The following is a 23,789-nucleotide window of genomic DNA, read 5'->3' as shown; positions in this document are numbered from 1 at the left end:
ATATCTCCAGTTTTGTCAAGAATTGAGAATCAAAAAGTCAGTACTTTGAGGTTTTATAATCATAAACGTTATTTATAAATGTTGGAAGTGACCAATCGATCTGGACTGAGTGTTCACAAACAATTTGGAATGGTGAGGACAGTGAAAGGTGAGAGTTTCCTTTAATGCTTATTGTAACAGGCTTGAGCAGGACAGCATACTATACAACTGACCAATGTGTCCAGCGATGGCCAGGTAACTGAACAACACAGACAGGTAAAATTTGAATAGCAATACATGCAACAGCATAACAATTTTCTTGAAAACTATATTTAGTATTCTTCAGGGCGCAAAAATTATACATTGTTAACAAATTATTGACTGTGATCCAGGACACATTGTTGGTTACCGTTATTCATTGGAACCTGATGCTTTCGTCCCTCTCCATTGATGTAGATAGGGGTCTGCCCTCCATCTTGCTTCCTGAAGTCAATGATCAGTTCTTCTGTTTTGCAGACATTGAGACAAAAATTGTTATCATTGCACTATGAAACCAAGCACGCTATCGACTTCTTATATTCTGACTCATCATTATTTGATACGCAGCCTACAGCCATGATGTCATCAGCAAACTTGTAGATGTTCGTATGAAATGTGGCCAATCAGTCATGTGTATAGGGAGTGTTTGGGGGCTGAGGATGCATCCTTACGGGGCCGCAGTGTTGAGAATTATTGTAGAAGAGGTGCAGTTAGCTACCTTCACTGATTGCGGTCTGTGCGTCAGGAAACTGAGGATACAGTTGCAGAAGATAGTTTTCATGCAGAAGATGTGTTGCATGTATTGCTATTCAAATGCCCTAGGTCTCGGAGTTTTGAGATTAGTTCAATTGGGATTATAATGTTGAAGGCGGAGCTGCAGTTGATTAGTAGGAGCCTGATGTAGGTATCCTTATTATCTAGATGTTCCAGGGACAAATGTAGGGCGAGGGAATTGTGTCCACTGTGGACCTGTTCTGCTGACCGGTAAATTGCAAGGGAATGAAGTAGTATTATCATGTTGCTCCACCTCTTTCTCCTTTCATTCCATTCCTCATGTGGACTCCTCGTTCCATTATCTGCTGCATCTAATGTTGGCTCTCAGTTCCTTGGATTTATTCCTCAATTGAATTATTTTTATAACTGGATATTTCACTGCATACATTAACTGGTCTCTGAATGCTCTCTGTGTCACCACATAAATAAAAGCATTTGTGCAGCAACTCAGGTTCCGCAGCATGAATGCGATTCTTTCAAATGTACGAAAAGCAGTGTAATTCAAAGAATTAGCAGCACTAAACATATATAAAATGTACCCCAACCAGAGAAGGATGAAGCTTGCACATATGGCAAAGAGTAAAATGGCAGATTTCTTTCTGCTCTCCAGCTCTAGGTCATTCTCTATTTTTCTCTGACCTTTCAGTTCCACACGCACCTTAATTGCCTCGAAGATGTGTCTGACAGTCAGGACATTGATAAATAGAATAAAAGTGAATGGGAACATTGGTGTTAAAAATTGTTCAAAATATTTGAAACTTGCCCACCGACGGCCATTATAATAACTGCGTGTGGTAAAACAGTACCATGGAACGTTGTTGATGATCCTTCCAGTTTTAAATCGGAAGTAGTTAGGAATGTTCTTTAAGGAAAAGAAAATATAAATTGTTGCGAGAACCCTCATTGCAGTTTTCTCTGTGCAATACTTAGTTTTCATCTGGTGAAAGCAGATGGCAACAAATCGATCAAAAGAAAAAGCAGCAGTGAACCAGACAGAACAATCAATGGCTGAGCAGGTCAGGACATAGATAACTCTGCAAACAGGAGTGATGTTCAGGAAACAGTGTGGATAATAATAAGACACAAATCTATCAAGTACGATATCAAAAATGATGAACAGTAGATCAGATGTTGCCATGGCCACCAGATAGCGAATGGTGCATGTAGAAAGACCACACTTGCCCCATGTCAAGAGTGCAATCACCACTAGACTCACTGTAAGAGAGAGAAAGGAGAAAAAGAGACTTGAAGTTACTCTCTGTGCCTGAGCCCAGATTGTAAGTAATGGCAAGAAGGTCGTTGTTGTTCCAAACCACATGAAGTCTAGAGAATATGAACCTCAGTAGCAAACTCTCTCTAAATGAATCATTTGCACTTTTAAAAGACAGAGGTAAGAACATGAGCGACAGTGTATTTGTAGCAACATGGTCACATATTCAATGTTTAGTTCGGGTTGGCAGTGGTTGATTTGAGCTGCTTTATAGGTAACTCTGACTGGTTGGATTTTCCTATAGGACCGCAACATTTACACAAAGGCACCCAACATGAGTAAATCAACAATGTTGTATATTTAGCACAAACATTGATTGGAAAATTCTTGCAATCAGTTTTGGAGTTTCCACAGCTCAGATTGTGTCTACAATTTTAGGTCCACACTGTATGAACTATAATATGGGATATTAAATCACTTCACAGTGGCCGGGAGTGGATGCACTCCACAATATGAAATTTTTAAAAAATGATAAAATTTTGAGTCCATCCCACGTGTACAGGATTGAACATACCAACAATTTTATCCATGGAAGTATTCAGCAGTAAATCCAAGCACCATACCCCAGCTTAGGTGCCGACCACAATCATAAGAATTTCAATATTTGGCACGGAGTCCCTGACCTGTCTGAGACTGTACTCGACTGCTCCCACCCAAATCCATGCAGCATTGGTTATTGCAACTTTCTAGTTTAGAATTCACACTTTTTACCTGGGATGAAGCAAAGCTTCCTGCCTGATGTCCAGACTCTCTCACACAAGCTCCTCTCCTTGTGAACAGAGATCCTCCTCCCAGATTCAGAGCACATGCTGGGACTAAGAATGTCCATAGGTTACCCAACACACAACTTGGAAATTACGAGAATTGTACTAAAGCTTGTTGTGGGAGACCCAAACATTGTTCCATTGCCTGGCTTCAGAGGCTCAATCTGAATTCAGGCCAATATTAAAGGTTAGGGGAGATGATGGGCTCATGATCAAATACTAGACTCACCACAATCTGGTGACTCTAAGATGATTGCTCCCTTTTTTAGATCATGTCTTATGATAGGATATCCTTATGGGATATTCATTTTCATAAGCGTGCAACTCCCAAAATCGACCCAGTTTTAAAGATAAGAGATCCTGAATTTGATTCAGTGTAATTTTCTAAAGTAAGGAACACCAATGCATAAACCCATAGACCACAGGGAAAAGGATCTGTCTTCTGGCTTATAGACCAGTAGTAGTTGGGAATTTCGTTGGACAAGACAAAATAAGCTTTGACATGGACCATTCACTGGAATAGCTGACATCCTGAATCCAGCAATATATCAGCACCAAGCTTCCCTACTTTCCCCTTGGTTATTTCTCCTGCTGTCTCCCATGTAGGACATTCTTTTGAACAATAACCACAGCTCAGGTTCAGAGCTATCTTCTTTCAGATGCAGGAATATTGGTTAATTTTAAATGTACTCACAAAATGTGAGTTTTGTTGCCTGGACCAATAATTCTTGCCCAATTCTAATTGCCTTTGAGATGGTACTGGAGAGCAACATTTTTGAACACCTGCATTATCTGGTGGATAGGAAAACCCTGTATATTTTGGAGCAGAGTTTCATAATTTTTAGACAGCAATAGTAATGGAACAATGATGTATTTCCAAGTCAGAATGAAATCCATCCTGAAAGGGAAGTAGCATGTGATGGTGTTTCTATGCAACTCCTGCTCTTGTTCTTCTAGCTATTAGAGGTCATGGTTCTGCGAGGTGCTGTCAAAAAACAGTTGGAGTGTAACGTTTTGCATCTGTGGGTGGTATTCATTGTGGGTCATTCATGCCATTAGTGAAGAGAGTGAGTACGGAATGTGGTAATTGGCATGGTGATCAATCAGCTGTTTGTACTGCACAACGTGGTGCTTTGTAAATGTTGTTGGAGATGCTTTCAGTGAGGATGGAAAGCAATCCATCCCACCCAAGCTATACTTTCTGGATGGTAGACATGGATTGGAGAGACAGACAGGGAGCTTATTCCTGCTGTAATCAATATCTGACATACTCCTGTGTCCACAGCACTTGCATGGCTGGACCAGATCATTTTCTTGTCAATGGTTGGGCCAGGTTATTGTTTGCCATGCATTCAGTGACAGTAATGTCACTGTAAGCCAATGGCATATTGGTAGATTCTGACTTCTTAGGGATGGCTATTCCCTTGTGCTTGTGGGATACGAATGTTACTTGTCAATTACCAGACCAAGCTAGATGTTATCTCACTGTATCATGACACAGATCTTTTCATTATCTAAGGAGATGTAAATGGTGCTGAATATTGTGCAACCATGAACAAACCTTCGACTTTGGAAATGGCAATGGAGGGAAAGGCATTGATGAGGCAGCTGCAGATTTTAAGGCCAAGGTACAAGTGTGAAGAACTCCTGCAGAGATGTGTGACGGCTGAGATGATTGACCGCCATCAACCGTAACTATCTTCATCTGTGGTCAGGATGAAATGCAAGAGAGTTGAAATCTTGGTGAGTTCAGTTTTTCAAGGAGTCCTTATTGTGAATATGTGTTCACAATGTATATGTTTAAGAGCTGAACATTTGTTGTTAGTAATTAAAATTTAACTGTAAAAAGAGAAGCATCTGATTGAGATAAATACAATCAATACCTCTGTAAATCCAAGTCAAACGATCCTGAGTTTGTCACACTAGAATATAGAAGGTCAAAGGCTGAGGGAAAAAACAGGTCAATGTTTGACACAGTTTGAATGCCCAGGAAAAGTCAGAATGTTTGTCATTATCACACTAAAGGGATTGAAATACTCCCAATTCTGGAAGTGGGAATTGTGAGCTGTCTTAATAACATGTATACCAAGGGCAGGCAGAAATAACTCGTTATGTTGAAGTTAAAATTAATCAGTCATACTTTTCAATATTTCATGTACAGGTTGTTCTGTCACAATGTGTTTCGTTAACACAAAATCGCTATAATGCAATTGACAAATTGAAGACACTGTTTCTAAAGTGCAGAATGTTAAGGTGTGTCTTAGTTATAATACTATTCCAGCCCCATTAGTTCAAATGGTGCTCTTATTACTCCATTTTCTTATAACACGGGATTGCACAAGAATGGAATTACCACATTATCGCGGAACTGGCTGTAAGGGTCTCCTTCTTCTGCAACTATGTTCCCTCGTTCAAGACTCCTACAGAAGTGGAAACATCATCTCAACATCGACCCTGTCAAACCCCCTCAGAATTATGTATATTTCAATAAGATCAAAATGCTAATGAGGAAAGACCTAATCTGGTTATCATTTTTCCTAAGTCATCAGGAATCAGTCCAGTGAATCTTTTGAACTGCCTCCAACACCATCATCTCCTTTCATAAATATGGAAACCAGAATCATACACAGTACTAAAGGTGCAGTCTCAACAATCTGTACAGTTGTAATAAGACTTCCCTATATTTACACTTCAAACCCATGGTAACAAAGCCCAAATTCCACTTGCATCCTGAATTACTTGATGAACATGCATGCTAACCTTTTGTTTTGCACACAAATCTCACTTTGCTGACCTTTTTGAAATCTTCCTCCATTTATAATTGTTTGCTTTTTGATTCTTCCGAGCAAAGTGTTTGACCTTACACTTCCCAGCATTAAAGCTCCAGCTTCCAAGTTTTTGCCCATTCACTCCATGTATCTACATCCCCTTGCAGATTCCTTATGTTCTTACCAGAATGTACCCCCCCCTCCCCCACCACAGCTATTTATATATTTGTGGGCGGCACGGTGGCACAGTGGTTAGCACTGCTGCCTCATAGCGTCAGAGACCCGGGTTCAGTTCCCGCCTCAGGCGACTGACTGTGTGGAGTTTGCACGTTCTCCCCGTGTCTGCGTGGGTTTCCTCCGGGTGCTCCGGTTTCCTCCCACAGTCCAAAGATGTGCAGGGTCAGGTGAATTGGCCATGCTAAATTGCCCATAGTGTTAGGGAAGGGGTAAATGTAGGGGAATGGGTGGGCTGCGCTTCGGCGGGTCGGTGTGGACTTGTTGGGCCGAAGGGCCTGTTTCCACACTGTAAGTCTAATCTAATATCATCAGTAAATTTGAATACATTATACTCTATTTCCTTCTTCGAGTCATGAACGTAGATAGCAAGGAATTGAGATGCTGGGACAGGTTCTGATGGCACTTCACAAATTACATCTTTCCAACAAAATGTCTATTAATCTCAACTCTCCATCTTCTGTGCGTTAATCCAGTCTCAATCCATTCTAATACATTACACTCAACACTGTGAGCTCCTGTCTTGAGCATTAACCTTCCATGCAGCACTTAAAAAAAACCTTTGAAATCCAAATGTACTACATCTTCACTTTTGACTCCTCAAAGTCTGTCCACCAGCTAGAAGGCACGAGTCAGGAATGCGATGGAATACTCCCTACAGTACCACATCCAAAAAGAAGTATGCCTCTGCTTCTTGAAAGATGAGTACAGCTAAAGTTGGGATACGAAACTTTAAAAAGATTTAGTGATGCAAGATATGGAGATGGGATTTCCATGAATAAGGGTGATGACAACTAGAGTTTGTTTTGTTAGAATATTCATTCAGCTTTCGAACACTTCGTAATGGGAAAGGCATGTCAGAGATAGTCAGAGATACTCCTACTTACGCAAGGCCACTGGTGAAGTTGTTCCCCTCCAGTTAGTTACCCACACTCAGTCTAATTTTGCTTTGGGAGATGCTCCCAGTGACACCTGAACACTGGGGTAAGTTGTTCCCCTTTAGCTAGGAACCCACACTCCGTGAAATTCTAATTAAAAGATGCTAACTGAATCACAATGTCACTGGAATTAGATGTTCCCTTCAGGCTATTGACTCACATGCAAAACAGTTCTACAATGAAAGATATTAGCGATTGAGGGCATTTTCCTATTCATGGTCCACATTGACTACAATGCTGCTTTTACAGATACCCACAGGAAGCGCGAACACTGGGTCACAAATTCCTCATGACCAATTCTTTTTGTTTACTGACACATAGAATTGTTGGCTGGCCAGCATTTATTAGTCAACCTCAGTTGCCCTTGAGAGGTGATGTGAGCTGCGTTCTTGAACTGCTGCAGTCCATGTGCTGTAGGTTGCCCTACAATGCCATAAGGGAATGGATTCCAGGATTTTGACCCAGTCTGACATTGAAGGCATGGTGATATATTCCAAGTCAAGATGGAAAGTGGCTTGGAGAGGAACTTTCAGGTGGTGGTGTTCCCAAGTATCCACTGTCCTTGTTCTTCTAGATGGTACTAATCATAGTTTTGGACAGTGCTGTTTAAGGACCTTTAGTGAATTTCTGCACGTATCCTGTAGACTGAACACACTGCTGTCAGTGGTGAAGATAGTGGCTGTTTGTGGATGCAGTGATAATCAAATGCACTGCTTTGTTTAGGATGGTGTCAAGATCCATCAGTTTTGTTGAAGTTTCACTCATCCAAGCAATTGGGGAGTATTCCGTCACACCCCTAACTTGTCCCAGCCACTGTATTGATGGGGTGAGGCCAGTTGAATGTCTGGCCAATATTGATAATGGGAGATTCACTGATGTTAACACCATTGAATGTCAAGGTGTGGTGGGAAGGTCATCTCTTATCACAGATAGTCATTGCCTTGCATTTGTATGGCGTGAATCTTAACTGCCATTTTTCAGCCCAAGCCCAGATACGCAGCATATCTGGCAGCACAGTGGTAATCAGTGCTGCCTCACGGCACCAGGCGCCCAAGTTTAGGTTCTAGCCTTGAAGGACCGTCTGCATGGAGTTTACCTGTATGTTTGGTTTTGGTTTCAATGGTTTCATCTCGCAGTCCAAAGCTGTGCAGGCTTGGTAGGTAAATGCAGAATTACGCCAGTAGGGTGGTGGTGTGGGATGATCTTCGGAGGGTTGGTGCTGACCCAATGGGCTGAATGGCCTCTGTCTGCAGAGTAGGGATTCTACAATTCCATGATATTGTTGAGATCTTGCTCCCTTCAAACATTGATTTCTTCAGTATCAGATGAGTTGCGAATGGTGCTGAACATTGTACAATTATTGGCAAACATCCCCACTTTTGACATTCTGACGGAGGGCACGTCATTGATGAAGCAGCTGAAGATGGTTGGGCCTAGAGCACTACTCTGAGGAACTGCTGCAGAAATGACCAGGAGATGAGAAGACTGACCTCTAAGAACTACTCTGTGCCAGTTTTGACTCCATCCATCGGAGTTTGCTTCCTGATACCCCATTCATTCCAGTTTTGCCTGGGCTCCTGATGCCACACTTGAATGAGTGTGGTCTTGATGTCAAAGGTAATCACTGTCACCACATTTCTGGAAATCAGCTCTGCAATTCAGTTCTACAGTGATGGATTCTCCCAACAACAAGACACCATTGCAATCAGAGGGTCCAGCCTGATGTTAGTGATCCCAATACAGTTCAGTTCCATGATCATTAATGCCTTCATTCAGAGTGATTTCTGGAGACTTGACTCAGTATCACACATCAATCCAGTAAATCAGTGGCAATGAAGAGCGCCTGTGGGCAATAAAACCTTTTTTTTGTTGTTCTCAGTTGACGAATTACACCACAGGATTAGTTTGAAAATGTTAAATGTGTACATTGATATCATACCTTAGGAATTTGTTCTGCCCAGTTCAGGAGCCAGTAAGTCGAGGGTTAAATGTATTCGTCATGGATCAGCATTCAGAGAGTACCCCACATCTGAGAGGTGGATCCTCTGGGGAGGTAAAGACTGAACTTGAAGAGAAGAAATAAATATTTGAAGAGAGCCCATCACAGAATGCTTGTACCCCAGAACATTCAGTCTTCTGTATTGTACTAACCTCTGGCATTATAGCAGCAACACATGTTCTCTGAATCTGACATCGTTCCCTTGGCTGTCAAATGAAATTTGTTTAATATCTTGTCATCCAATATTCCATGGGAATGGGTTGAGCTCAGTTGGATTGTTGGTTTGCAGAGCAGTATGATGCTAACAGCATCAGCTCAATTCTCATCACTGGCTTGAGGTTACCATGAAGGACTCTCCTTCGCAACCTCTTCCCTCATCTGAGGTCTGGTGGCCCTCAAGTTAAATCACCAGCAGCCTCTTCTCTCTAATGAGAGCCCTGTGGTCTGGTAAGACTATGGTGACATAATATATCGAACACTCTATTTTCCTTCAAGTGAATCATTATGGAATTGAAGAACGATGTCATTATTGCATGAAAGAGTTTGACCCACTGTATTACTTCCCTGATGTAAAACACACTGTTCCAGACATGCCCCAGGCAGCAGTGTTGATGAAGCAGCCTTGACATTTACAATGTACTGTGGGAACATTCAGCTTGGTGTTACTGTTACTGAAAACAGTTCTAAACTTCCAAGTGCTAGCTGGCATCAGCAAGACCCTTCTATACTATCTCTCATCCACTCCCAATTTAAATTTGATTCCTCAATAGCCACTAAACAGTCTGAGATTACTCAGCACCTACGTGTGATCTCCAATAAACCACCTCATATTGATATAGAGATTCAATCAACATGGAAACTTTTATCCAACCAGAAGGGTCTGAATGCACTGAACTGCCCTGTGTGGGGTCAGTTCCCTGAATGGCCAGGGTCAAGACATGAGTGACTTCCCACAAAGTGAATACAGGTGAGCAGTCATTCCCACTCACCTCAGCTTTCCAACCATTCAGAATGGGAAGAAAATATGACAACTTTTCTAAGAGCAGATTGGCTCAAATTGATCAGCAAGATCTTGAATAGCATTGATGTAACATCTCACCTTATAACTGTAGGAACTGATATGTCTATGCAAATCTGTCTCGATGGTATAAACCACAATTACTGTATGGACAGACATCCTATGTGACAATCGGTGCAATGATATCCCACACCATGAGACAAAGAGCATCATGTAAATCAGGGTCGACAGGTGATTCACATGAGAACACAGAACATCGAACTGTACAGCACAGGAACAGGCTTTATAAAGCTGAAACATGACATCTTGACTCTTGTACTCAATTTATCAGCCAATAAAGGCAAGCTGACCATACATCTTCTTTGCTACCCTATTTACTTGCATGGTCACTTGCAGGGAGCTATGGACTTGAACACCAAGATCACTGTACATCAATGCTGTTCAGGATTCTGCCATTAACTATATATCTTTTCCCTAACTTTCAATCTCCTAAAGTGCAGCGCCTCATACTTACCCAGATTAAACTCCATCTGCCACCTTTCCACCCCTCTCAGCAATTGATCTCCACTGTATCTTTGACAACCTTATCCACAACTTCACTGATCATTCTATCATCTGCAAATAAACAAAGGGCAGAGGTCCCATTATGGAACCTTGAGGAACATCACGAGTCACGAACCTGCAGCCAGAAAAACACCTTTCCTCACTGTCCTCTGCTTTCTATGGGAATCGAAGCTGCCACTTCACCATGGATCCCATGTAGTGTAATCTTCAGGATGAGCCCACCATGAGGGACCATATCGGGCACCTTTACTGAAATCCATGCAGACAACATCCACTGCTCTACCCTCATCGATTACCTTTATCACTTCCTCAAAAGATTCAGTCAAGTTCGTAAGACATGACCTGCCTTGCATAATGCCATGCTGACTGTCCCTAATTAGGCCCTGCATTTCCAAATGCCTGTAAACCCTATCCCTAAGAATCATCTCCAATAGTTTATTTTCATATCTGTTCAGCAGTGTGCTGTTGATGAACTATGATTCAATTGGTGATCCTGATACAGTATCTAACGCAGCAAGTCCCTCAATACTGAACATCAGGTCAGTTGGGTGTCACAGTAGCAGGGCTGACTTTCACTCCATATGGCCGGATGTTCTTGATCCTGATTGGAGCCTCGGAGCAGCACAACTATATCAAATATCCGAAATTGCACATCAGTCACCCCAAACCAAAATGTCTTTCATCTACAAAAAATTATGTTGTACCACCCAATCTCCACCGTTCTGAGCCGGTACAATGACAGAGGTTTCACAAAGTTGATGGAGTACTGCAGTACATGGTGTAACACTCTAGCCTCAATGTGAATCCATCTCAAAATATATCCAGGGGTTTTAGTCTCTAAAACATCAGTACTGACAAAATAGTCACAATAATAATGTTATAACAATAATGTGAATAATAATGATAGCAATTACATGTTTAAACTGACAGCTAAAGTCTCCATAATAATCCCAAATGAACACAAATTGGAGGACCTTCACATTATCATTTGGGGAACATCAAAGGATAAAGCAAAAAAAGGCAAGATAGAAAACATCCTGTTGGACAATTTGATCCTCTGAGGCACCTAAAACTCCAGACCTCAGCGCTTATCCAATTGGGCTCTGCACCACAGCACTGTGTATCATTTTACAAATGGCACACCTCACATGGATGGCATTCATATAATTTCAACAATATACCATTGTAGTTGGAACCTTGTGTTCAATAACCTTCCCAATGATCTGTCCTCACAAATATCATAACCCCAGGCATCCACTGACTGACAAAAACTCAAGATGGTCAAAGCCATCTAGGCTGATCCACCCTTATCATGATTAGATTTTCTCCAGGGTGGAAACATTTGGCCCAAAAGGTCCACACTGACACTAATTAATGGACCTAACAATGTACGCAATTTAACATGGTCAATTCACTTGACCTACACATGTTTAGATTGTGGGAGGAAACCTACACAGACACAGGGAGAACATGCAAACTCCATGCAGACAATCACCAGAGGCAGGAATTGAACCCAGGTCACTGGTGCTGTGAGGCAGCAATGCTAACCACTGAGCCACCATGTCACAGGGAACCTAATCTAATCCAGCTGACTGAGAGCAGGCTTTAAGTGACCATGGAGAGAGAATGGTCTTGCTAAACCCTTTCTAGACAAGCTGGAGCCGGTGCTCAGCCAAACTTCATCACTGAAGCCTCAGTGTAAGCCCATTCTGCACAGGACAGAGAAACAGACACTGCTACATGTTACTGAGAAACTTCCGAATCGACAACCAATTCACTTTAAACTCTGTAAGTGAGAGCACTTTCATCTGGCATTGGGATTTGCCTTGCTCAATGGAAATTAAATCATCAGGAAATGCAGATCGGAAATATAGACTTATGTAACTTAAGTTGTTCCAAGACTTACCGGGTACACCAACAATGACAAGGATGGTGTCGCATATTTTTGAGATCATTATGTTTGGAAAATACATTTTGTTGTTTGTGAAACAACCTCTCCCTTCCTGCTGCTGGCATCTGTCCGAATTGTCTCAAAATTAGGGATGAGACATATCCAGAGACATGATTTTATATTTTGTGATTCATTTTATATTTTGTTGTGTCCCTCCTGGGAAAATATGATTACACATTCACCTTTTTAATATCATTTTGAACAAAGAGATTACGACAACAGGTTTATTTTGATGTAATGTCATTGAAATTTAAGTCTACATTTGAATACCCCAAAGACTGGATGAATCTAATCTTATTTGGTCACAACCGCTCCTTGCAACTTGTCATCAAACAAGAATGCTTGCAGTGTTTCACACACTAATAGTCCCATCAACATCTGAATATCTTTTGATATTCTTTACTGTGATGACTTTTATTTTACTGAGGATATTCAATCATTCAATACCTCATGTTGTACCTTGACAGCTGTTCTACTGCACACTGTTATACCACTTGTTAATTCAGTTCCATGACTCATTTGGGAAAGTCTGTCTGATTCAGCACTTGAATACCGAAGCTGAAACTAATACTGACCACAACAATAACTGGAACTTACACTTGGTAATAATTTCTCAAAACAAAGACAAAAATAAATCAGAACCATAACTTCAAAATTATAGAATGAGAGCACCATATAGGACAGAGGTGACCGATCGATCCACAAAGATTATCCCTCCAAAGATTACATGAAAAGCTGCACAAGTCCCACTCCCCAGCACTTAGTCCACAGTCTTGAATGTTATGACATTTCAAGTGCTCATTCAAGTACTTTTTAAAGGTTTTGAGGATTTCCTCCTCAGTTACCCTCCTGGGCAATTCACTGTAGGCCCCTGCCACACTCCGGATGTCATGTTCCCTCTAAACCTCCTGCCTTTCAGCTACACCTCAGTACTGGCCCTCTGCTTAATAGGATGCTACCTGGACTGGAAGTTTTGAGCTTTAAGACGGGGTTGAATAGATTGGGACTTTTTTTCCCCGGGAACGTAGGAGACTGAGAGGCAACCTTATTGAGGTCTATTAAATCTTGTGAGATACATATAAGATAGATAGCCAACAGATTTTCACCAGTATAGGAGAGTCAAAAATTAGAGGGCATAGGTTAAGGTGAGAGTGGAGAGATACAAAAGGATTCAGAGGGACACTTTGTTCAGACGGTGGTGAGTGCTTGTAACAGGCTGCTAGAGGCAAGTACAATTTTGTGATTTGATTAGATGAGGTTCCCTACAGTGTGGAAATAGGCCCTTCAGCCCAACAAGTCCACACTTGTTGCCCACCCAGACCCATTCCCCTACACCCTATGGACAATTTAGCATGGCCAATTCACCTAACCTGCGCATCTTTGGACTGTGGGAGGAAACCAGAGCACCCAGAGGAAACCCAAACAGACACAGGGAGAATGTGCAAACTCCACACAGACAGTTGCCCGAGACGGGAATTGAAACCGGGTCCCTGGCGCTCTGAGGCAGCAGTGCTAACCACCGAGCCACCGTGCCGTCCGAAGAAACATTTAAATAGGTACATGAATGGGATAGGTATGGAGGGATATGGACCAAACCCAGGCAAATGGGACTAGTTTAATTGTGAAAACTGGGTGGCAGAGCAATTTGGGCCATGCTGAGAATCTCTATGACTTTATCTATGCCTGGAATGGTAAAGACACATATCTTGTATGCCTTAACTATCCTATTACCCTGTGTTGTTGCCTTTGGGGATCTGTTAACAAGCACCTCAAGGTCCTTCTGTTTCTCTGAGCTTCCTGGTGTCCCACCACTCATTGCGTTATGTTGTGACTTCAACTAAAGTGCATCATCTCACATTTGTCAGAGTTAAATTGCATCTGCCACTGATCTGCCCATCTGACTGGTCTATATTATTTATGAATATGACAAACAATAAGGGATTCAGCACTGATCCCTGTGATGCACACTGTACATAAGCCTCTAATTACACAAACAGCCTTCTGACAATATTCGCTGCTTCCTCTGACTGAGCCAATTTCCCAGCCAACTTGCCAAGTTACTCCAGCTGCCATATGCTTTTACCTTCATTCTCAATCCCCCATGTTGGACCTTGTCAAAGACTTTGCTAAAACCCATGTAAACTACTTCAATTGTCCTAGCCACATCCACAGACATGGTCACCTCCTCAAAAACTCCACCAGATTTGTTAGGCATGACCTCCATCTGACAAAGCTGTGCTGACTGTCCATGACCAAACCTTGTTTCTTCAATTGGAGATGAATCCTTTCTTTTGGAGTTTTCTCCAATAATTTCTCTAACATTGATGGACACTCACTAGTCTGTTATTCCTGGTCTACGTCTACCACATTTCTCAAAAAGTGAAAACACATCAGCTGTCCTCCAGTTCTATGACACTTCCCCTGTGGCCGGAGAGGAATAAAACATTTGGGTCAGAGTCCCTGTAATTTCTTCCCTTGTCTCCTTGGTTACAATTCTTCCAGACCTCAGGATTTGTGTACTTTGAAGCTCCCCAGTCTTCAATAACTGTTCTCATCATATATAAATCTGCTGAAGAGAGACTGAGAGTGAGATTGTTGTTTTGCATTTTGCATGTTTCCTTCCCAATGCTGTTCCCATCCTTACTGAGGTGGGGGCAACATGTGTTCTTAGGACCCTGGGTTTCAAATTCCAATTTTTCAGATAAGCACATTCCAAAGTACTTTAAGACTAAGGGGAAGAAAGAGTTCTTATTCATGCAGAAGAATTTCTGAGGTATTTCACACAGAGACACAGAAAGACACATACACATGTGTGCACATGCACACACACACACACACACACACCACATTTACCTCACACACAGCTAAATTATTCTTTTACCTTTCTACTCAATACCTCCCTCTGTATGGTAAAATAATTCCCTCTAATCATCCATCGTTCCATTATAACTCCCACTGAGCAAATACACAAACCTATCTTGCCCTGATGCAAACTGTATATTCTCACAATTGGTCACAGTCAAGACAAATTCATGTAGTTGACCACTATCACTTAGTCTGTCGTATTTCCACTTTTCGGGATCAAATAGAAACAAATTAACTTATCACTAAATGGTAAAAAAAGTCTTAAAACTTTATTGGGTAATTGGAACAGTGGTTAGCACTGCTGCCTCACAGCGCCAGAGACTCGGGTTCAATTCCCGCCTCAGGCGACTGTCTTTGTGGAGTTTGCACATTCTCCCTGTGTCTGCGTGGGTTTCCTCTGGGTGCTCCGGTTTCCTCCCACAGTCCAAAAATGTGCAGGTTTGGTGAATTGGCCATGCTAAATTGCCCATAGTGTTAGGTCAAGGGGTAAGTGTCGGGGAATGGGTCTGGGTGGGTTGCGCTTCAGCGGGTCGGTGTGGACTTGTTGGGCCGAAGAGCCTGTTTCCACACTGTAAGTAATCCAATCTAAAAAAAATCAAGTTGGGTTCCAACTCAGCCAGGAAGCCAGCCATTGAATTAGCTCATATTCAGATACTTCAGAGCTACGATCATGGAATTAGGTCAAATCCCAGCATGATAAAACTTCAATTTCATAAGTATGTGGATTATAACTCTAATGTCAACCATGAAACTAATGTCAGTTGTCAAAGAAAATGCACCTGGTTCATTAATATCCTTTAAGGAAAGATAACTACTGTCTTTACCTGGTCTGGACTACATGTGACTCCAGACCCACAGAAATTGGTGTGGTTTATGGAGGTCAGCCATCTAAGCTCCAAGACCTCACAGCAGGAGGTCCTCAAGATTGTGTCCTAGCCCTAACTATCTTTAGTGACTGTATAACTGACCTTCTCTCAAGCAGAATGCCATAAATCAGAGGGTTCGCTAATACTTGCACAATGTTCAAATCATTCTTACACCCTCAGATACTGAAGCACTCCATGTCACTCTGTCACAAGACCCCTGAAAATTCCAGCCTGGGCTGACAATTGGCAATTAACATTCACGTGAGACAAATGGGAAGCAATTACCACCTTCAATAAGAGATCACCTAAATAATGCTTCTGGACACTTAAGTCTTTGCTGTTGGTGAATCCCCTACAATCAACAGTATCGGAGTTACCATTGAGCTGAAAATGAACTGGACTTATGAGATAAGTCCTGCTCACTGTGGATAGAAGGGCAGGTCAGAGATCAAAAATACTGCTGTGAGTGATGCAGTTCATGACACCAAACGCCTCTCTGCTATCTACAAGGCACACATCAGGGGATATGATGGAATACAGCCCATTTGACTGGATGAAATGTATCTCCAACAACAGTCAAGAAATTGGACACCATCATGATAAACACAAAATGCTGTAGACACTTGAAGCCTGAAATGAAACCGGAAAGTGCTGGAGAAAGTCAACAAGCCTGGCAGCATTGGTGGAGAGAAATACAGAATTAACCTTTTGATTCCAATATAACTCCTCTTCAGAACAGGACTGAGGAGGAGTCATGTAGGACTAGAAACATTAATTCTCTTTCTCTCTTAACATATACTACCAGACCTGCTGAATTTCTCCAGCTCTTGCTTTTTTAGGACAAAGTAGCCAGTTTGATTGGCACCATATCTACAAACATGCAGTGAATCCAACACCAATCTTCTGTAGCAGCCTTATGTATCATCAACTAGATGTGCTCCAGAAATTCACCAATGCTCCTTAGACAGCATCTTCCAAATGTACGACCATATCTTCCTGAAGACAAAGGCAGTAGATGCATGAGAACACCACTACCTACATGTTCCCTTCCAAGCCACTTAGTATCGTGTCTTGGATATATATTCCTTCCATGTCCCCATAGTCATAGTGAACTACAGGCTGTTCTCCCATTAGCGAGACATGACTGATCGTGAGCTTAACCTGAGTGTCACCATGCCCCAGGGGAGGGGTGAGGTTGAGAAGATGGGACCTTCATGATGATCTCAACTGGTGTATGGGGATTGAACCTGTGCTGTCGGTGTCACTCTGCATCATGAACCAGTTGTCCAGCCACCATTGCCACAGGGAGTCAGTTAGCACAGTTGGCTGGACGGCTGGTGTGAGATGTAAAGAGGAGAAGTGATCCTTAGGTTAAGCTCACCACCAGTTGACTCTCTCTCTCTCTCTCTCTCTCTCTATGAGAGAGCAGCCATATGGAACTAGAACTAGGGCGATTTCTACGGTAACCCTTGTTACGACACGAGGTAAACCCTCCTGCTTAATTTAAAACCAGCAACACAGAAAAGATTGATCCTGTGCAGTAATCTGTAAAAATTCGAATGGCCAAGGAATATTTAAAATAAAATTAATGGCTTTATTACTTAAAGTATAACAGAGAATAATTAACTACTATTTACAATTTCTTTCTCTAACCTACATTCTACCTTCCCTTCTATAATACTAGTCCAATAAAACTCCCAGTTAAGATTTACTAAACAACACTTCTTATCTCAGAACCAGGCAGCTGTAGATTCTTGTCTTCGGATCTTCCTGTGTCTGGAGTACTGAGAGACAGAAGTACTCTCACTCCCAGTACTTCTGCTTAACAGAAATCTTAGTTTTTGCTTAAGAGTAAACAATTGATCAGATATCGATGTCTGTTTGTGGAAGGAAACTTCCATCACTTGCATCTACCTTCTAATTTATAAATGGTGAATAGAATTTGACAGTCACTCAGTATCTAGTCTCTGCCACATTCTCAAATCCACATTTGTAATAATCAGGCGGTTGAATATTTTCTTGCTGGAAATGGTGATTTCTTCATTAGTAAGTACTACCTGCCACACGATGTTGTACAGGTCGTGCTGTAGGAGCCTTGTGAGCTGCCTTATTCTGGAAGGAATTGGGAATGGAGCTGAATGATGTAAAATTGCTCATGAACATCGCTATGACTTTATATGATAAATGGAAGATTGTTGAAGGAACAGCTGAAAATGGGCAAGATGGGGATGCCACCTGGAAAAACTCCTGATCATAGAATCCCTACAATGTGGAGAAAGACCATTTGGCCCATTGAGTATGTGCTGACCCTCCCAAGAGCTTTCTCCTCAGACCCCGCTCCCTACCCTACACTGTAATCACACATTTGCTATGTTTAATCCACCTAACGGGACATTTTTGGACTGTGGGAGGACACTGGAACACATGACGGAAACCCATGCAGAACATTGGGAGACAGTACAAACTCCACACAGACTGTCACCCAAGGCTGGAATTGAAGCTGGATCCCTGGCACTGTGAGGCAGCAGTGCAAACCGCTGAGCCTGATGTCCCGAGAGAAAGGCAAAATGTTGCCAATGCTGGAAATCTGAAATTAAAAACACAAAATGCCAGGAAAGCACATGTGATCAGACCGTATCTGTAGAGAGAAACAGTTTGGTACAGGTCAGGACCTTTCCACATGAGATACAACCTTCTTGAGACATCCGAGATTCCCAGAGGACTTGTCAGGGTCGATGCAGAAAGATTGGTTCCTCTTGCAGGAGCAGAGGGCATAATCTCTGAATAATCTCTCAGCTATCTAAGACAGATGAGGTAGAATTTCTCCTCTGACCGTAATGAATCTGGAATTATTTATCACAGAGGACTGTATTGGCTGTATAAGGACATTCAATACTAAGCGATTTTTAAGGGAAGCATTATATCAAAACGGTCATGATTTCATTGAATGGCAAAATGGACTTAAGGGACGGCATGACCACCTTCTGCTGTGTCTTACTGCAAGGATTAACAGATGTAATGGTCAAACTGTAAAACTAATTGATATTAATCAGGGTTCACTGCTAAAACTATACTAATTTCAAAAAGGCAGGGATCAGAGACAAGGGTGTCTCATCTGTGAATGGAAACTGACCAAGGATTAAATGAATAAAAGACCCTAATAGTCTAAGCCAATTAGTATCAACATGTACAAAACCAATTAATTTGAGAAACAACCTGTTTAGGAACAAGAAAGGAACCAAGGATAAAAAGCTAATTAGACTTGAACAGGATGCTAAGAAATTCTCCTGGAAGAATTCAAGAAGCAGAATATGGTTGTCAAAGAAAAGCATGGGTTCAGTGAAATTTAGGGGATCAGTCCATGCACTGCTGCAAGAATGAAGACTTTAAGAAGTGTGGCCAGATAATATGAAAGTTTGTGGAACTGTCAGTCAAATGGTAACAGGGTTACAGTCAGTGGAGAAACTTAGCAAGAAGCTGCAGCAGAGAAGAGTGTGCTTTTGGGCCAAAGATATCAAATGTGGTGAATTAGAATGTGAACCATCAGGCATAGCATGGATTAGAGTTGGATAGCACATTGCTTTCACATGATTCTCTGCCAGTTTTAACTGTATGGTGCTGCACCTTTAAAGATGTGAACATAGTCCAAAGCAACAACTGGTTAGCGCTGCAGCCTCACAGTGCCAGGGACCTGGGTTTGATTCCAGCCTCGGGTGACTGTGTGGAGTTTGCACATCTTCCCTGTGTCTGCGTGGGTTCCCTCTGGGTGCTCTGGTTTTGTCCCCAATCCAAAGATGTGCAGGTTAGGTGAATTGGCCATGTTAAATTGCTCATTGTGTTCAGGGATGTGTAGCTTAAGTGTATTAGTCAATGGTAAATGTAGAGTAATGGGATATGGGTTTGGAGGATCAGTGTAGACTTGTTGGGCCGAAGGGCGTTTTCCCACACTGTAGGGATTCTAAGATTCTGAGTGAACAGTTCATGTTCAAGGAGATACAGAGATACAAAACATGAACCTGCTGTAATAATCAATTCAGTTCACGCCAACTGATAGCAAGTTGTGGCTGGGAGCATTGATAAATTGAAGACTACAGGTTCTGATAATATCTTGGCTGCAATGTTCAAGACCGATCCATTGCATTGCCTCCTTCTTATTCAATGTATTCTAGTGTTTTTATACCCCTGGCATCCACCCAGCAATGTAGAGACTAAGCAAGTTAAGTTCTACTCAGATAAAAAAGATTATCTTTAACCTAATCCTTTTATTCTCCTGCAAAATACCATAACACAGCAGTAGTCGTCAAGTAGTACATATCAACCAGCCATTTGGATACAGAACTGGCTCGAAGGCAGAAGACACAGGGTAGTGATGGAGGGTTGCTTTTGCAGACTGGAGGCCTGGACCAGTGGTGTGCCACAAATATCGGAGCTGAGTCCACTGCTTTTCATCATTTATATAATTGATTTGGATGTGAACTCAGGAGGTATAATTAGCACGTTTTCAGATGATACCAAAATTTGAGGTAAATTTCTTTACTATACACTGCACCTTCAGAGTACAATGGGATCCTGATCAGATAGACCAATAGGCCAAGGAGTGGCAGATGGAATGTAATTTAGATAAATGTGAGGTGCTGCATTTTGGAAAAGTAAATCAGGGCAGGACTTATACACTTAATGGTAAGGTCCTGATGAGTGTTGCTTGGAGTGCAGAAAGGGTTCAGAAAAGATTTACAAGGATGTTTGCCAGGGTTGGAGGGTTTCAGCTGGAGAACTGAATCATAGCCTTACTCAGAAAACTTAAGAAATCAGGAGAATTAAACAAGACAGACTTCCAAAAAATGAAACCAGACAGATCCAACACAGCATGCTTCTATGGACTACCCAAAGTTCACAAACTAGGAGTCCCCCTCAGACCCACAGTCTCACTACCAGGAACACCAATATACAGACTAGCCAAGGAACTCCACAAGAGTCTAAAGCACTTTGTAGAGTACTCCTACCACTGCACCTAAGAACTCCTGAACCTCATTAAAGACACCAAGAAAGAAGTGGATGAAATAATGGTCTCCTTTGACATAACAGCCCTGTTCCCATCCATCAACATCAACCTGGCCAAAGAAACACTGACTACGCTATTAGAAAAACCAAAGACACATACACCAAACACCACCAACTTCATCAACAAGGACAACATCATCAAGCTGGTGGAACTATGCCTCACCACCCACTTCACTTTCAATAGCAGGACCCTTAAGCAAATCAGTGGGATCACCGATATCAGAATTCCTCGCAGAAACAGTAACGCAGAGACTCAAACAAACAACTCTCCCAACCATCCAAGCCACACTTTGAGTCCGCTGCGTGGATGGCACCTTTGTGATCACTGAACAAAACAATTTAGAGGAAACCTTCAAGATCATCAATAGTATCCTTACTGGCATAAAATTCACAAAGGATGAGGAAAACAACAATAACCTGCCATTTCTAGATGTCACAGTGGAGCAGACAGCCAATGGAGACCTTCAAATGAGCATCCACAGGAAAACAACACATCCGGACCAAATACTGAACTACAGAAGCAATCATCCCAAGACCCACAAACAAATTTGTCTTGCAAACATTTCGTCCCCTGTCTAGGTGACATCCTCAGTGCTTGGGAGCCTCCTGTGAAGCGCTTCAGTGCTGCCTCCTCTGGCATTTCCAGTTGTCAGTTCCAGCTGTCCACTGTAGTGGCCGGTATATTGGGTCCAGATTGATGTGCTTGTTGGTAGAGTCTGTAGATGAGTGCCATGCCTGTAGGAATGCCCTGGCTGTTCTCTGTTTGGCTTGCCCTATAATGGTAGGGCATTATAGGGCAAGCCAAACAGAGATCACCCAGGGCATTCCTAGAGGCATGGCACTCATCGACAGACTCTACCAACAAGCTCATCGACCTGGACCCAATATACCGGCCACTACAGCGGACAGAGGAACTGACAACCGGAAGCGGCAGAGACAGGCCACTATAAATGCCAGAGGAAACAGCACAGAAGCGCTTCACAGGAGGCTCCCAAGCACTGAAGATGTCACCTAGACAGGGGACGAAATGTTTGCAAGACAAATTCCCAGCTCGGCGAACAGAACCACAACAACGAGCACCCGAGCTACAAATCTTCTCCCAAACCTTGAACCCACAAACAAAGCTGCATTAGGACAGTATTTCAATGAGCCACCACACGCTGCAGCATTGTAGAACTTCAAAGAGCAGAAGAAAACCACCCATACAGTGTATTCAAGAAGAACAGGAACCCAATAAACACATTCCGCCGATTTCTCAGCAACAAACCCAAACAAACAGACAAAACAGGCCCAGAAGCCTTAGGCACTTTACGCTGCATCAAAGACATCTCTGAAATGACTGCCAGCCTACTCAGACCTGTTGGCAGCATGATAGCCCACAAACCCAACAACACACTTAAACAGTAGCTAATGAACCAGACAGCATGCAAAAAAAAACGTCATCTACAAAATTGAGAATCGACGTTTCAGGCATAAGCCCTTCTTCAGGCTTATGCCCGAAACGTCGATTCTCCTGCTCCTTGGATGCTGCCTGACCTGCTGCGCTTTTCCAGCAACACATTTTCAGTTCTTTGCCCCTTAGCATTGGACATAATTGCACTGATTATCCCATGGGATGTCTGACCAAACAGTGATTGTGGTTTACAGATGAGGTGGTTTATTGGAGGTTTATTGGATATTAAAAGGGACCTAAGGGGCAAGCTTTTCATGCTGAGGGTGGTGTGTGAATGGAATGAGTTGCCAGAAGAAGTGGTGGAGGTTGGTACAATTACAATATTTAAAAGGCATCTGGATGAGTATATGAATAAGAAGGGTTTAGAGGAATATGGTCCAAGTGCTGGCAAGTGGGACTCGATGAATTTAGGATATTTGGTTGGCATGGACAGGTTGGACTGAAGAGTTTGTTGTCATGCTGTATGTTCTATGTCTCTGTCTCGAGTACCATCTGGCAGCTTCTACTCTCCAATGACCAGGTCAGTAAATCTTTGTTTACCTTCTGTTGGAATTATTGAACTCCCAGTTTCATCATAGCCTCAATGGGCTGAGGGAAAATTGAGAGGAAATGTGAGAATAATTGTTCTCAACACCAAGACTATTGAGTCAAGTATAGTGTCAAAGGAACCGAACAAAACAAACCAATGGATTGTTTAACATGGCCTTAGGATGCCAGGGATCAAAACAGAAAATTCTGGAAACATTTAGCACATCAGAAGGCATCAGTGGACAGAGAAACAGAGTTCACATTTCAGATTGTAACCTTGCATTGATTCTGATAAAAGTTGCCAGTTAATGAAATCATGGCTGATCTGATAACCCTCAACTCTACTTGCCTGCCTTTTCCCATAATGCCTGATTCCCTTATTGATTAAAGTCGATCTGTCTCGGCATTGAATTTTCTTAAAGCCCTCTGTGGTGTTGTATAGAAAGCACATCCGTTGATCACCCTGAAAGGTATTCCTTGAATTTTCACGCTTCTCTCTTATTTCTGGGCTGTTCTCCCCTGACCTTTTCCCAGGGAAATAATCTCTCTTTAACTATCTTTACCTTAAATATTGATCAAGCTGATACAAATGTATATTGTATAATCTGGCCTCGTTGAAACTTTTTAAAATCTCAGAATCATTCTGCTGATTCTGTATTGCACCTCCCCCATGCTGCAGTGCCGAATTGGGTAGTGTCCCAGATCACGTTTTGTATAT

Source organism: Chiloscyllium punctatum, chromosome 29, assembly GCF_047496795.1.
Source record: "Chiloscyllium punctatum isolate Juve2018m chromosome 29, sChiPun1.3, whole genome shotgun sequence".
Taxonomy (NCBI): Eukaryota; Metazoa; Chordata; class Chondrichthyes; order Orectolobiformes; family Hemiscylliidae; genus Chiloscyllium; species Chiloscyllium punctatum.
This window is presented reverse-complemented; position numbering follows the sequence as displayed.